The following is a 14,383-nucleotide window of genomic DNA, read 5'->3' as shown; positions in this document are numbered from 1 at the left end:
CCTGGGTTTAATTCCCAGCACCCACAAGGCTGTTCACAGCCTTCTGCAACTCCAATTCCAGAGGATCTGACTCCCTCTTCTGGATAGCCTTTGCTGCCCTACATGGGCACCAAGCATGTACTAGTAGTACGCTGCACATACGTAGAAGCAGGTAAAACACCTACACAAATAAAAAGAAAATAATTTAAAATATGTTTAGATTGTGAGGATGTGAGAAAGCCCCTGAAGAGTACCAAGAAAGAAAGACTTATTTATTATGTATACAATGTTTCTTTATTATGTATACAATGTTTGGCCTGCACATATGCCTGCAGGCCAGAAGAGGGCACCAGATCTCATTACAGATAGTTGTGAGCCAACCTGTGGTTACTGGGAATTGAACTCGGGACATCTGGAAGAGCAGACCGTGCTTTTAACCTCTGAGCCGTCTCCAGCCCAAGAGCACCTTTAAATTAAGCAAAAGAAGTTGTTTAGATGTTCATATGTCAGCACCGGCTCAGTGGTTTCCATTTCACTCTGTAGACGTCAATGCACCCATGCATCAATCCACAGCTGTTTCCCATGTGTGCCTTTTCAGGATCTGACACAAACTTCCCAGGAACTCTCTTGAGTTCAGGTGTTTTTGAAAAGCTAATGGCAGAAGGCCCTTAGATTCCGCCCACCAGCCAACCCTGGTTCTGTCTCTGCCAGCAACTACTTTCATAGGTACTGCCATTTTCTGACGGGGGAGTGGGTCTAAGTCTTTGTGCTTCTGCGGCTGGTGCCAAGGCAGGTCTCCACTTTCTACCTGTCATTGCGCAAAGGAGTGCTGTATTCTCCTGCTATGTAAGGGTCAGGGCAGTGTCTCAGGAGGCAGGGTAGAAGAGTTTGGCAGTACCAAGTAGAACGCATGCAGAACGTTCGAGCACCCATCAGATCTATGCTGCCCATGGCCCTGGAGCACAGAATGAGTTCCTGGAACGTATCCTTTGCATAAACTTGGCTGGGAGAATCCTGCCTTTCTAGGTCTCTGGACAGGTCAGGATACCCCAACAAAAGGGAAGGTACACTCTGACAGTGGGTGGTAAATAGATCACCTCAAAGTTCCTCGAGTTATCCATAAACACTCAGAATTCTGCTAAAAAAGAAAATCATCTCATGTGTCAGAGGATCAAACACCTAATTCCGTTTCGGCTATGCTGTTTCCTAGCTGTGAGACCTTGAGTGAAGCAAGGCCTCTAAGCCCCTGGATTCTCACCTATAAAATAAGAAGGATGAGATCACGGCTTCCTAGACTTTAGAAACCATTTGCAAGGTTCATACCCGGGCTTTCTTGTACTTCTGGAAATTCAGAAGAAGAATGGGAGTGGCTAGAGTCTGTTGAGATCTGTACTTTAGTGAAGCTTCAGATTATCCCCTAGTCACCTTTTGGAAATGTATCTAGACCCGTAGTTCTCCGTTGTGGTCTCCTATTAGAAACCTTTGAAAAATTTAAAAATTACTTATGACCAGTTCCATTTCAAATAAATTTCTAAGACTATTCGGTGTCTGGGTTTGGGGCCCATGTACTAGTGAGCAGAAAAATTTTGTTCTGCAGCAAAGAGTCTGTGGGTTAGGTCATAGCTAAGAGGTTTTCTTAGGCTTTTTTTTTTTTAAAAAATGTTATTTAATTACAATACTCCCCCTTCCCTTTCCCTCATGCAAACCCTCTTATATACCCCTCCTAATTCCCCCTTAAAATCATGGCCCTTTTCTTGCTAATTGTTATTGCACACTCATAAGCATATACATATATATTCCTAGCTATGTCCTCTTGAGCTCATATAATGTATTTATGTGCGTGTTTTAAGCGCTAACCATTTGGCACCGGATAACCAATCCTTGTGCTCTCCACTGGAGAGGATCTCCTCTCTCTCACTCCGAACTTTACTCTGTGGCCCATAGTTCTTTGAGGTTGAGGACCCCTGGGTCCCAGTCCTGACACCCCGCCCCTCCAGACAGTTTTGCTCTGCCCCTCCGGGCAGTTTTGCCCCGCCCCTCCGGACAGCTTTGCCCCGCATCTCCTGGCATTTTGCTTGTCTATTGCTGTTCCTTGTTCAGCTCAGTGGGTGGTCCTGTTGGTGAGACTTTACAAGTGTAGCTTCTGATGTCACCAGAAGACCCTGACTCACAGAAAACAGTGCTCCTCTGGCTTTTCCAATCTTCTGCCCCCTCTTTCACAGGGTTCCTTGAGCATTAAGTGTGGGAGTGTTTTATAGATATATTAGGACTGAGATCCACGGCTCTGTAATGTGACTGGCTGTGGTTTTCTGCCGTGGTCTCTGTTCTAAAGAGACATTTCCTTGTTGAGGGGTGACTGTGGGTATAACGGTATAAGGACGACTGTTTACAGATTGTTGCTAGGGGTTATGCTGCTTTAGTAAATTCGTCCTTATAGAGTCTCCTCCAGTAACCATGACTTCCCTAGTGCGGAGGACTCAGCTACGTTTCCTGTACGTTGAACACCAATTTCTCATCTAGATTTCTGCCTCTGTACTTCAGCGTGTAAGTGAACTGAATTGTACCAACAGATTTACTATTGTGTATGCAGAATTGTTTGTTCCTATATGTACCCACTGAGGTCCTAACACTCGAAAACTTTGAATATGATTGCCTTTAGAGAAGGCTATTACTTGGGTCACTAAGGTTATATAAAGTTCCTGGCATAGATCCTACTTTACAGGACAGATGTTTTATTAGGAAGTGAGATGCCAATACAAGAACACGGGCAAAGGGACTACCACAAGAAGAGACAATGAGAAGGGGGCCATCTATGGGTCAAGGAGAGAGGTCTCAGAGAAAGACTCCCTGAAAACCTTAGGATACACAGTGATACACTGTGAACTCATCGTCTGTCAGACTGGACAGTGAGAAAGCAAACTGGAAGTCATACTGGTATTTGCTTTAAGGCAGATTTATCAAATACACAGTGAAACAGATTACTAAACCCACGGGACTTCAGCAAACACAGTAGTTATCTTATTTGTTCGGGAACAAAATACTACTAAATGAGTACAAATGGACTAAAAGACACCTAACTCTTCAAAATAATGAGTTTAGTAGGACTTTATGGCAAAGTGATTATTAACATGATCCAGGAAAATAATAAATACATTTAATAGTGCTATAGTCTTTTTCCGGGGCTAATGTACTAAGCAGTTGGACTTAGAAAAAAATAGAACAAAGAAAATATGCAATACTTTTTTGGTATAAACAAGAATACTCCTAATTCTTTTAATAAATCACTATCAAATATTTAATATGTTCCTTTCGGAGTTAATGCAAATCCTGAATATGACCATATGAGAACACACTTTATCATTTGAGTTTTTATGTTGGAAATATATGTATGTCATCATATATTTACAGGTTCCTGCCTCTCTATGTGAAGGTTTCTTTAACCTTAACTTTTAATTTTAATTTTCAGTTGGTTCCATTAAAGGGGGGGAATACTCAAATAGGTATTTTCGTTTTACCAGAACTGTAAAGAAAAAAGATATATTGCCACCTAGTGGAAAATAGGCTGAATATCTGTGTAATCTGGGTTTTAACCACAAAATGAGTAGTGGGGAAGTGTTTCTGAATGAATATGCATGCATTGTAAGTCAGAGAACAAGATCCAGGCCTGCCTGTCATGTCGTTTTTTTGGACCTTCACGCAGGATGTCATCACTGTCTCTGTCAGCCACTACCGGAATCTGCTACTGCCCTGCGCTGATTGACACATCAGAGCAGTTTTCCTCAAAGGCATTTAGCCGAAACAGTAAGACAATTCACAGAAAAATATAAAACAATTTCCATTACAGAAAGCCAGTACGTAGTATGGTGACCAGCTAGGGTAATTACGGTTGACTTATCTTGGAAAAGTCACAACTCTAGGTGTGTTTCTTCACCCTCCTAAATAAGTGAGTGAGTAATAAATTAATAGAAGGGGATTGCTCCATTTGTAAAAAGCTTTCAATTTTAAGATCTGACCACATACTTAGACCGTGCAAAGTTTTCTTCCTTTTAGTATCAAGTATTTCTGTTTTGTTTGGTTTTGTTTCCTTTTTTGCTCTTAAGTAACTGCCCTCCCGAGTTCTTTTCAGAAGTAGTGCTCACGAGTTAATGGGTGTCTGTCTTGGAACAACATTTCAGAACAGAGCTGAACGAGCTTATGAGTGGGAAGGAAGTCCCTAGCTATTTACTTGGTTGCCAGGTTCCCAGAGGTATTTTTTTTTCCATAAGAGTAAGGTGACCTGTCTAATTTTATCTTCAGAAATTACGTTCCACCCAGCTAAGTTATCCTCAGAGCTTTTATCTGGATATAGCATCCTTTATTGTTTCCTGTTCCGAACTTTAAGGAAGTGTTTATTAACTGATTTACTGGTGCTGACCTTTAACAAGTATGGAGAGGGGGGAGGGTGTTAATTACCTGGTACTTCTGTAAGAGCCTTTCTTACCAGAGACCATGGAGGGAGGAGGGTTTAAAAATAGTTTCCTTTCGGTAGCTTGTGGTATGTCCTGAGAATATCACAATCCTTAGTTAGCCATAGAAGGTGGATGGCTTCTGACAGGCAATAGTTCAGCTGATACAGTGAGGCAGGGAGCTTAAGGTATCGAATAGTTGAATGGATTTCCTTTTGGACTAAAAGAAGTCTCTAATAGTTTCAAGTAGTATGGGCCTCCTATGAGAATATCAAGTCTGGGAAATAGCAAGTCATGAAATACCTTAGCTAGGCAGTGGGAATTACTATTTAGCTTTAAAATAATTACTTTATAAGGGACTTATTTTTAAACTTCCCTCACTCCCTGGTCTGTGGTAAGACAGGCTCTTACAGGAGTACCAAGTGTCCATGAATACCCCATTTCTGACTATATTTACAAGTTTTACAAATCAGCTACAAAGAACAAGAGAAATGGGATCTCATTTTTCTTCCCAGAAACATTTAAAATACATCCTCTTCAGAAATAGTTGATTCTTAGACGAATTTTTCTGGCATTGCTTGTTTATCCCGAATGAGAAACTACAAGTCCCTTCCTCCTAAAAAGTCTTACCTACTTGCCTATTGTACTTTTCCTTTTTATATAAAAATTGTTAGGTTTGTTTGTTTTATGTGTATGAATGTTTTGCCTGCATACATGTCACCATGTGTGACACCAGCCTGAGAAAAGTCAGAAGGATGTTCTGGGTTCCTTCGTACTGGAGTTATAAATGGTTTCCAGCCACCACATGTGCACTGAGAATCAAACCCCTGTTCTTTACAAGAGTAAAAGTTGCCCTTAACTGCTAAGCTAACTTTCCAGCCCCTGTTGTGTTTCCTTTAGAAGTAATCTAGACATAGGTTCACTTCATGTCAGAGGTTAGACTGTCCATTTAAACTGTGTCTTAGTCAGGGTTTCTATTCCTGCATAAAACATCATGACCAAGAAGCAAGTTGGGAAGGAAAGGGTTGATTCAGCTTACACTTCCACACTGCTGTTCATCACCAAAGGAAGTCAGGACAGGAACTTACACAGGGCAGGAACTTGGAGGCAGGAGCTGATGCAGAGGCCATGGAGGGGTGCTGCTTACTGGCTTGCTCCCCTGGCTTGCTCAGCTTGCTTTCTTATAGAACCCAGGACTACCAGCCCAGGGATGGCACCACCCACAGTGGGCTGGGTCCTCCCCGCCTTGATCACGAACTGAGAAACTGCCTTACAGCTGGATCTCATGAAGGCATTTCCTCAAGGGGAGGCTCCTTTCTCTGTGGTAACTCCAGCTTGTGTCAAGTTGACACACAAACCAGCCAGTACACACTGTAAAGTACTTTCCCTCTATCAGCTTTGAAAGCTGCCTCCCATTGCTTTCATTCTCCGAGTTACAAGTCATCTCTATCTTGGTGTCTGCCTCTGTGTTTGTCTTTGTCTCTTCCTATCTCTATATCATCCATATCCATCTGCAGTTTTTTTGATCAGGCAGGTGGCTTCAGCAACAAAACATGGGAAATGAGTACTGCATGCCTGAAGCAACATTTGGAAAGTGACAAGGACAAATTAAAGGTCCTGACACACATTTCATTAGGCAAACTTTCTATACATTTGAAAAAAAAAAGCATTAAGGTTGATCTGACTCAAATTCCAGTATAATTTAATATGCCTGTTCCAGGAATAGATACATCTGCCAAGTCATTACCATTATTCTCTGTAAGATAACGTTTCCCCTCCACTGAAATTAAGTAGTATCAGATAACAACAACAACCCCTCATTTCGAGCAGCCTTCTTAAGTGCAGAGCCCTGGAATGGATATTTTAAAAGGTAACTTCCGTTGACTGCACTATTTACTGCTAGTATTAACTGATAATTAATCAAATATCATTCCACAATAAAGTGCTTTATTATTGGAATGCATGTTGTTTTAATATACATTCCAGAAGAGCTGAGGCTGAAACGTCTTATCATAATAAATGAGAAGAGATTTCTAAAGTCACACGTGTTAAATTCCAGGCATTTTCTTTAGCGCTTAGTAGAAAGAAAAAAGTCATAGCGAAAGGGGAGACTTTGGCAATGCTGCTGTTCTCAGAATTTAGGGAGTATTAAGTTAGGAGAAATTCTATGAGGCATGTGTAAACCAACACTGACTCTTTCTACTGAAATATTCTTCTGCTTGGGTCTAAAACGTTGTATTAGCCCTCCTTTCTATCGAATGCAAGTTTACATATGCATGATAATAAGCTTATTTATATTCAACGAAACATTCTTTTGGCAAGCAGCCTAGAATATTCTAGTACTCTAAGAGTCAAGCAAATGCCTCAGAGAGTCAAAGTCTTTGTTTCCTTTTCAATGATGCAGAGCATAACAATTCCTTATCCTCTTGTTGCTACATTGTAAAGAGTGTATTAATTGACAAGCGCCAGGTTGCCCGGATGTATTCTCTGCCTACTAACAGTAGAGCATCCACCTAAGAATTATGCCTGGTACCTTCAATACATGTATGTACTTGAGTGGATGTATTTTGGCTTCCAGACTAGTCGAAGTGTGTGTTCTATTCGCTTTGTTTTTGCTGTTGATTTAATTCTCATGCATTGGTGACATACAAGTTAGGTAAGGGTTCAGAAGCCCCAGATGGGCAGCGAATGAAACCGAATGTTTACATATCAGATCTCTGGTGAGCGAAGGAATGGCTGTAGGCCCTGCTTATACTTCTGGGCTGTATTGGAAGATGGAGGAGAGTCAGAAAGACTCCAGTGACTCCTACTACTTGGGTTGTGTTCTATGACTATATGAACTGTTGGCAAGTCACCTTCTGGAATCTGTTTACTCCTCTGTTACCGGAAACACTGAAAACTCTCTGGAGTTGTAGTAAAGAGTGGAGATGAGCCGTGGAAATCCAAGTCACATTGGATAACATAAATATTAGCAGTTCTACAATTCTCCCTTGCAGATTTTTGTGATTTCTTTTTTACCTATGGCTTCTCAACTTTAATGGAGTAAACACTGTTTTTCTCACTTATGAATAAAAGAGGCATTTCTCGTCTTCTTTCTGGAACAGGATGTTGCTGAGAAGATGTCTAAGGGATACACAGTTCCTTTTCTTTGAGAAAGGAAAATTAAAGAAGACCAAGTCCGGTTTGAATCCAAATCACCTCTTGCACTCGTCAGAGTAGATTTCTTATCTTCCCTAAACATCTTGGGTAAAAGAAATCATTCCACCAAGACTGTCTTGGAGGTTAAGTACTCCCCAGCTCCCTTCCCTGGTGGTCTGGTGAAGCCCAGGAATGCTGGCCTTTAGGGCACATGGCCAGACCTGTTTGCTTGCTCCTGCTGGAGTGAACAGCGTGGGAGGTCCTGATAAGCTGGCTACGGAAGGGTGCAAGAGGCTGTCTGAACTTTTGTGTATATTGGTGAGGCTGTCAAATGGTCACCAAGATGTTTCTAGTCAAAAAGAATATGACCGTGTATTGTATTGGCATATTACCTTATAAAATCATTGCAATGATTCTCTAAAATTACTTTGTATCATTTATACAAATTCGAAAAGTAACCACTTGATTCTTTAAAATAGCTCTTAGCCTCTACGGAATTGTCTGGGAGCCAGAAAATCCTAAATTCAATTTTGGTATGAATTGAATAACATTTCTAAAAATGGAAGAGAGGGTTGACTTCTGTCTTTGTTTAATTCGTTCATTATTTAAGTAGTTCTCAATATGTGTGAAAAGAGAATATCAGTAAGACCAAGCTTTCTACAGCCTGTTTTAAGTTTGCTCTCTTGAGCAGAGCAAGGCTAGACTGAGGGAGGGTTGAGGTCAGTGAAGTTTCTCTAGTCTTGTTAGATGGCATTGTGTGCATTAGGGAAGGCCTATGGAGTTCAGCTTCTAAAGTTCCCTAAGCTTAGTACAATTACAATATTCTAGATGAGAGAACCCAAGTGACTGTGGGTAGCACATGCTTGCCCTTAGAATGCAGGAGGCTTAATCAAGAGGAAGAGTGGTTTGAGGCCAAGCCGGGCTTCAGAGGGAGGGTATGTCTTAACAAAAGGCAGGGAAAGAAGAAAGGAAGGAAGGGAGAAGGAAGGAAGGAAGGAAGGAAGGAAGGAAGGAAGGAAGGAAGGAAGGGGAAGGAGGAAGACTGGGCCATTCCCACATGCTGTTTGAATCTTGTGTGTTTCTGGAATAGCAGAAAAACCATATTCTGAATACATTTCTTTTTCCCCCTTCCACTATTCATTTCTCAATATCCCCAGAGTCTAAATTTTCCTTTTATTGGTGAGGCATGGTGGGACACCCCTTCAGCTCCACACAGGCAGATCTGTGTGAGTTTCCGGGCAGTCCGGTCTACTTTGTGAGCTCCAGGCCAGCCACAGTGATATACATACATACTGAGATCCTGTCTCAAAAAACAAAACATCTGGCCGAAGAAACAGCTTCCCTTTTATATCTTCTCTTCCCTTCTGGAAATCAAAACCCTTACTTTTAAAATAAAATAGAACTCGTAATGTGACCTGAGAGATGGGTGTCTCTAATTTGGTGAAGATCTCTTTCACTGTCTCTGTTTCCTTATACAACCATTAATCGGCACTATGCATGTTCTCAACATATGCTTTTTAAATGGATTTAACTCCTGATCCTGAAGCAGGAAGCAACTGATATTGATTTATGGCCCTTGTTCAAATCGTCCAGCAGAGGCTCCAGGTCAGGGCAGAGGGTTGACCTTCTTTTAGAATTCAAGGGGCCAGTGTGAGCTGTTTGGTCAGTTGTGGAATGCTCTAGACCAGTTCTGTATGTCTGGGGCAGGTCCAGAAGTCTATGTACTGGGTTGTCCTGGGTTGTAGCTCATAGTGCCAAGCTGTATATGTCATGGGCTGACCAGACACGAATGTTTGTCTGATAAACACGATGCCGTGCAAGCCAAAGAAAAACAAAAACAACCAGACAACCCCCAAAAGCAACAACAACAAACCGGTCTTTTAAAGTTTACCTTATGTCAAACATGTTAGACCAGAACAGTAGAATTCGTAAGTTTCCTTTGAAATGTTGATTTTAGAACTTAAATGCAATTGAAATAAATGGGCTACTAAGTCTGATTTTAATGCTATCCCTGAGTGACTTGCTTAAATGTTGACACAAGTGACGGAATGAATAAATAAATTAAAATGGTGATGGTGGAAGCAAGGAAAAACTTGCTTTTTCAAAACAAAAGGGCCAACATGCCCAGTGAAGAAAAAGCCCACTAGAGGTCACTTTTCAACTCATTTCTCCAAATAACTGATTCTAAGTGAGTCTTGATTCTAGCTACTGTTTCAGCTCCCTTCCCGTCCCTCCCTGCACATCTGGTTAGAAGCTGTTACTAAAGAGCCTGTGATTTTCCCCTGAGGCTGCATACTGTTCCTTTTCAAGTAAGGTATCTGTCGTGACATTTCTGATGATTGTTTTGGGTACCTTACTCATTCCATGCTACTTCTGATTGTTAAATGCCACTATTGGAACTCAAACAAGCTGTGCTAATCTCCTGAAGTTTTAGTGAACTTTGTAATGCTGGGTTTGCATGAACAAGGAAGGGCTGCAGACTGTGAGGCACCCATTCAGTTACCTCTCTTGCTACAAACAGCACCACTTCCACACAAGCACTGTCGATCGGCTTGAAGCTCTGACAAGAATCCCACCCTTCTTGATTTCCCCCAGTATTTATTAAATTTGACTTTGACCCAGTGAAAAGGAAAAGGCTTGGGGCTGAGAGCTTAGCTCAGCTTGGTGGTGAAGAAGCCTAGATGTATTACTAAGGATTACTTCACGGAATCACGCATACATACATACATACATACATACATACACACACACACACACACACACACACACACACAAGCTGAAAATTCCTAACATGTCTGATTCAACAAAAAGACATCTTGAAACTATTTTTCCTTAAAGTTGAGCATCAAAACATTCACAAGCTTCTATCATGTCAATGCCACAACTTGTACATGAAAGGAATCCTGAACTGTACATTGACTAAGAGCCTCTGGACCCACGGAATTAATATAGTTACTGATCTTCAAATATTTCTCAGTTATGTGAAATTTCAGTCAAAATAATGGACCTTTAAACTTGGTGTTCTCCTATGGCAGATGTGATGGTTCGAATATGCTTGGCCCAGGGAGTGGCACTACTAGGAGGCGTGGCCTTGTTGAAGATGTGTCATTTTAGGCATGGGTTTTAAGGCCCTTGTTCTAGCTGCCTGGAAGCCAGTCTTCAGATGAAGATGTAGAACTCTCAGCTCCTTCTGCACCAAGCCGGCCTGGATGCTGGCAAGCACCTGACTTAATACTGGACTGAACTTCTGACCCTGTAAGCCAGCCCCAATTAAATGTTCTTATAAGAGTTCCCTTGGTCATGGTGTCTGTTCCAAACAGTAAAACCTAACTAAAACAACAGAAAAGTGTTAGCTTCAAAAGAAAATCACACGCAGAAATTACTTTGTCTCTTAAGGTCATTACTGTCCCTCACCTACATATGTGCCATAGAATACCAGACATGGGTCTTAATTCTCGACCCCTCCCCTAGCTTGGTTCACTCATACTGTCCTTCACCACAGCAGCTCAATATAAACTCTAGTCTCACAGCTTCTTATTCAAAATACACCTCAAAGGTAACTGGACTTTTGTAATTTTTTTTTTTGCAGTTTCACAGACAGTTCACTGATTTTCCCTACATATACCACATCAGAAAATATAGCCCACACCTCATTATTTCAGTCCTTACGAGTCTAACTAGCCCACACCATAGTGGTCATGCATTGATAGGATGCATGTTTTTGTCTTGTCTTTGTGACACAAGGTTTCTCTGCATAGCCCTGGCTGTCTCAGAATTCACTATAGAGGAAGCTGCCCTCAAATTCAGAGGTCCCTGTTTCTCTTCTTCCCAAGCACTGGTGTTAAAGTCATGAACCCCCACACCACTAGTGCCTTCTGCCATTAGAGAATTGGCATGACTTAAGTTGTAAAATCAATATTCTGGTAGCCATGCCAAAATATAGGTGAGGAAGCAAAGACCAAAACAGTATAATTAAGAAACGTTCCAATAATTCAGGCAGGAGATGACTGTAGCTGTGTCAGGTGGCAAAGAGAGTGGAAGAGCTATAAACTGCATATGGCTGCCCTCATCTTCCAGTACTTTTTCTGAAAAAAAAAAAGTTAAGAAAATACCCACTTTAATCCCTGTCAACTAATGGAAACCAGAAACGTTATAGAAACCACACACTTTTAAGTGCGACTGTAAGCTTTGTAAATTTGTTAATTCCTCAAGACTGACTTGCAACTCTTACATTGTTTATAAACGTCATTTTCTCACATAGCAGGACAGCACAATGAACTAATCTGGGTGAGCAGTACCTATCTCTCTAATCCGTGAAGAAGCAACCAAGCTTTTCCTGAAGTTTGCAAACATTAGTGGCTACAAAGTAGCACTGAGGTAAGGCTGTTTGGCTTCACCGTAAATAACTAGTCTGTTGCAAATAACCAGTCTGTTGTAAATAACCAGTTGGTTGCTGTGGACACAAGGAAAGGGTGAGTCAAAGCACATGCATGCACAACATCGTTTAATTATCACTAATTTGGCACACCTGAATATTCTGAATGTCAAGTAGTTGGGATTGGGTCACAGGATATATAGCTGGGCTTGGAATGAGCAAGCAAAAATAACTATCAGAGTATGTAATACAAGAAACATGACACTTGGAAGCCTGTTCCTGGCTTTAATGGAGAATTTAGTTCAGACTTAATCTCTGACTGATTTTCCTTCTGCCTGACTACAAAGAAAATCCGGTTGTTTACGAAACAAAAGTTTAGCTTTGTTCAATTATATTTTCAGTTGAACACAGAATTGAAAAGCTGGAAGAAAGCCTGACTTCTGGTGTTCTAAGTAAGGTCAGGCTGAGAAAGATAAATGATTTGCAGGATTGGAGATAAGAGCAGGCAAGGATGGTTTAGGTGAGCAGTTCTGGCACTCTGGAGGCTGAGGTAGGAGGAACCTGAGCTTGAAGCCATCCTGAGTTATCCAGAAAGTTTAAAGACAACTGGTACTTCACAGAGGGATGCTGTCAATCAATCAGATAGCACAAGGACAGCTCAGTAGTTAAATACTTACCTGGTATGAGCAAGGCCCTGAGTTTGATCCTCAGATTAACAAAATCATATTTAAGGAAAGATGGATTCATGACATTTTAATACTGAGGACTACCTTTTCCATGTGCACAGAGTTGAACTTTTTTTCCTAGTAATTTCCTTTAGTTTACCCATGCTACATTTTTCTCTATTATAGTTAGAAAAGTATATATCTTCATTGGAACCCATGCCTAGGCTTAAAATATTATCTAGGAAGCGCAAGGCCCTGGGTTCGGTCCCCAGCTCCGAAAAAAAGAACCAAAAAAAAAATATTATCACTTTTCTGGTCGTATGGCTTCAAGAAGTTTTCCTCACCCCAGCCAAATTTTCTGCTTTTTAAAAAATGACAGTTATAAGATGTGCCCCCATGTGCCTGCTGTGATAGCAAGAAAGAGCAGAAGTGCCTGGCACTCAGTAGGTCTGTCTCACGTGATAGGCATGACATCTAGCCTCGACTTACTTCTTCCTTAGACTTCTATTGGAGGGATTCATTCATTGAACTGATTCTGTAGTAAATGAAGCAATGCTTGGAAGCTTGCATTCTGTCCTGCTTCAGACAGCTCTATCCTCTTCTTCCATAATATGAAAAGCTCTCCACAGCTGTAGTCATCCAGTCATTTACAGTCTCTGCCTCTCTCTCTCTCTCTCTTTCCTTGTACGAATTTTGTCCTTACAGGGCAGTGAAAAAAATGCACAATACAGAATCATAATTATAGAGAGACACTTTTGCTTTCCAATACTACTTTTAGGTTCCTAATAAAGAAGGAGCTTAACGTGGATTTTATTTCTTTGAGTCTGAAAGTTACATATAGATAACTTAATCATTCGCAATTAAAAAAGCTTAGCTAGAAAAAATAACTAATTTTCCCCCAAGGTACGTGGTGACTCAGTTCCTGAAAGACTGAAACTCAAGTCCACGGTGATTCTTTATGTGACACCCCCTCTACCATTGCCAGCTTCTGGTGATTGGGGACTGTCGTCGTCTTGACAGAATCTGAGGCTCTAGTAAATAAGCACAAAGACAAGAGGACTCTAGTAAGGAGGTAGCGTGGAGGCCCCAGACCCCTCTGATTCCATGATCTAGAGAGCCTTGTGAAGTGAAGACAATACTGTTAAAGACACTCAGATATACAGGCTTGAGGATCTCAAACCTCATGATTTTAAGTCACAATGTTGCATAAGAGAGACTAAAATTTTAAATTTCAATTCATATTTCTATCGTTTATCTTCATTCACACAATGACAACTTTAACGGTAGCTCTCTTTGTGTGTTACCACTCTGTGTGTCTATGTCTCCCTACCCCTTCCCTTCTCCCCTCCCCCTCTCCCTCCCCTTCCCCTTCCCCTCCCTTCCCTCTCTCTCTCTCTCTCTCTCCTTGTATGAATTTTGTCCTTACAGGGCAGTGAAAACATGCACAATACAGAATCATAATTATAGAGAGACACTTTTGCTTTTCAATACTACTTTTAGGTTCCTAATAAACAAGGAGCGATCTTTAGCAGATGTGGTTGTCTAACACAGAAAAGAGTCCGACACTATTCCCTTCCTTCTGCATTCAAAGTAAGTTTTGAGAACGTGTTCTCTATGACGTTCACCAAGACCCTCCTCATCTTGAGTCACTCTTAAGTGCAGCCACGGGTCTGACTGCCGCGGTGAGCCTCGCTGACTTCCTCTGTGCTGTCCTACAGCACAGGAGGGATGTTTCACAGGTCAGGACAGTAAGAAGCATTGGCCGACACCGACATTGTACC

The sequence above is a fragment of the Rattus norvegicus genome, chromosome 14, assembly GCF_036323735.1.
Source record: "Rattus norvegicus strain BN/NHsdMcwi chromosome 14, GRCr8, whole genome shotgun sequence".
NCBI lineage: Eukaryota > Metazoa > Chordata > Mammalia > Rodentia > Muridae > Rattus > Rattus norvegicus.
This window is presented reverse-complemented; position numbering follows the sequence as displayed.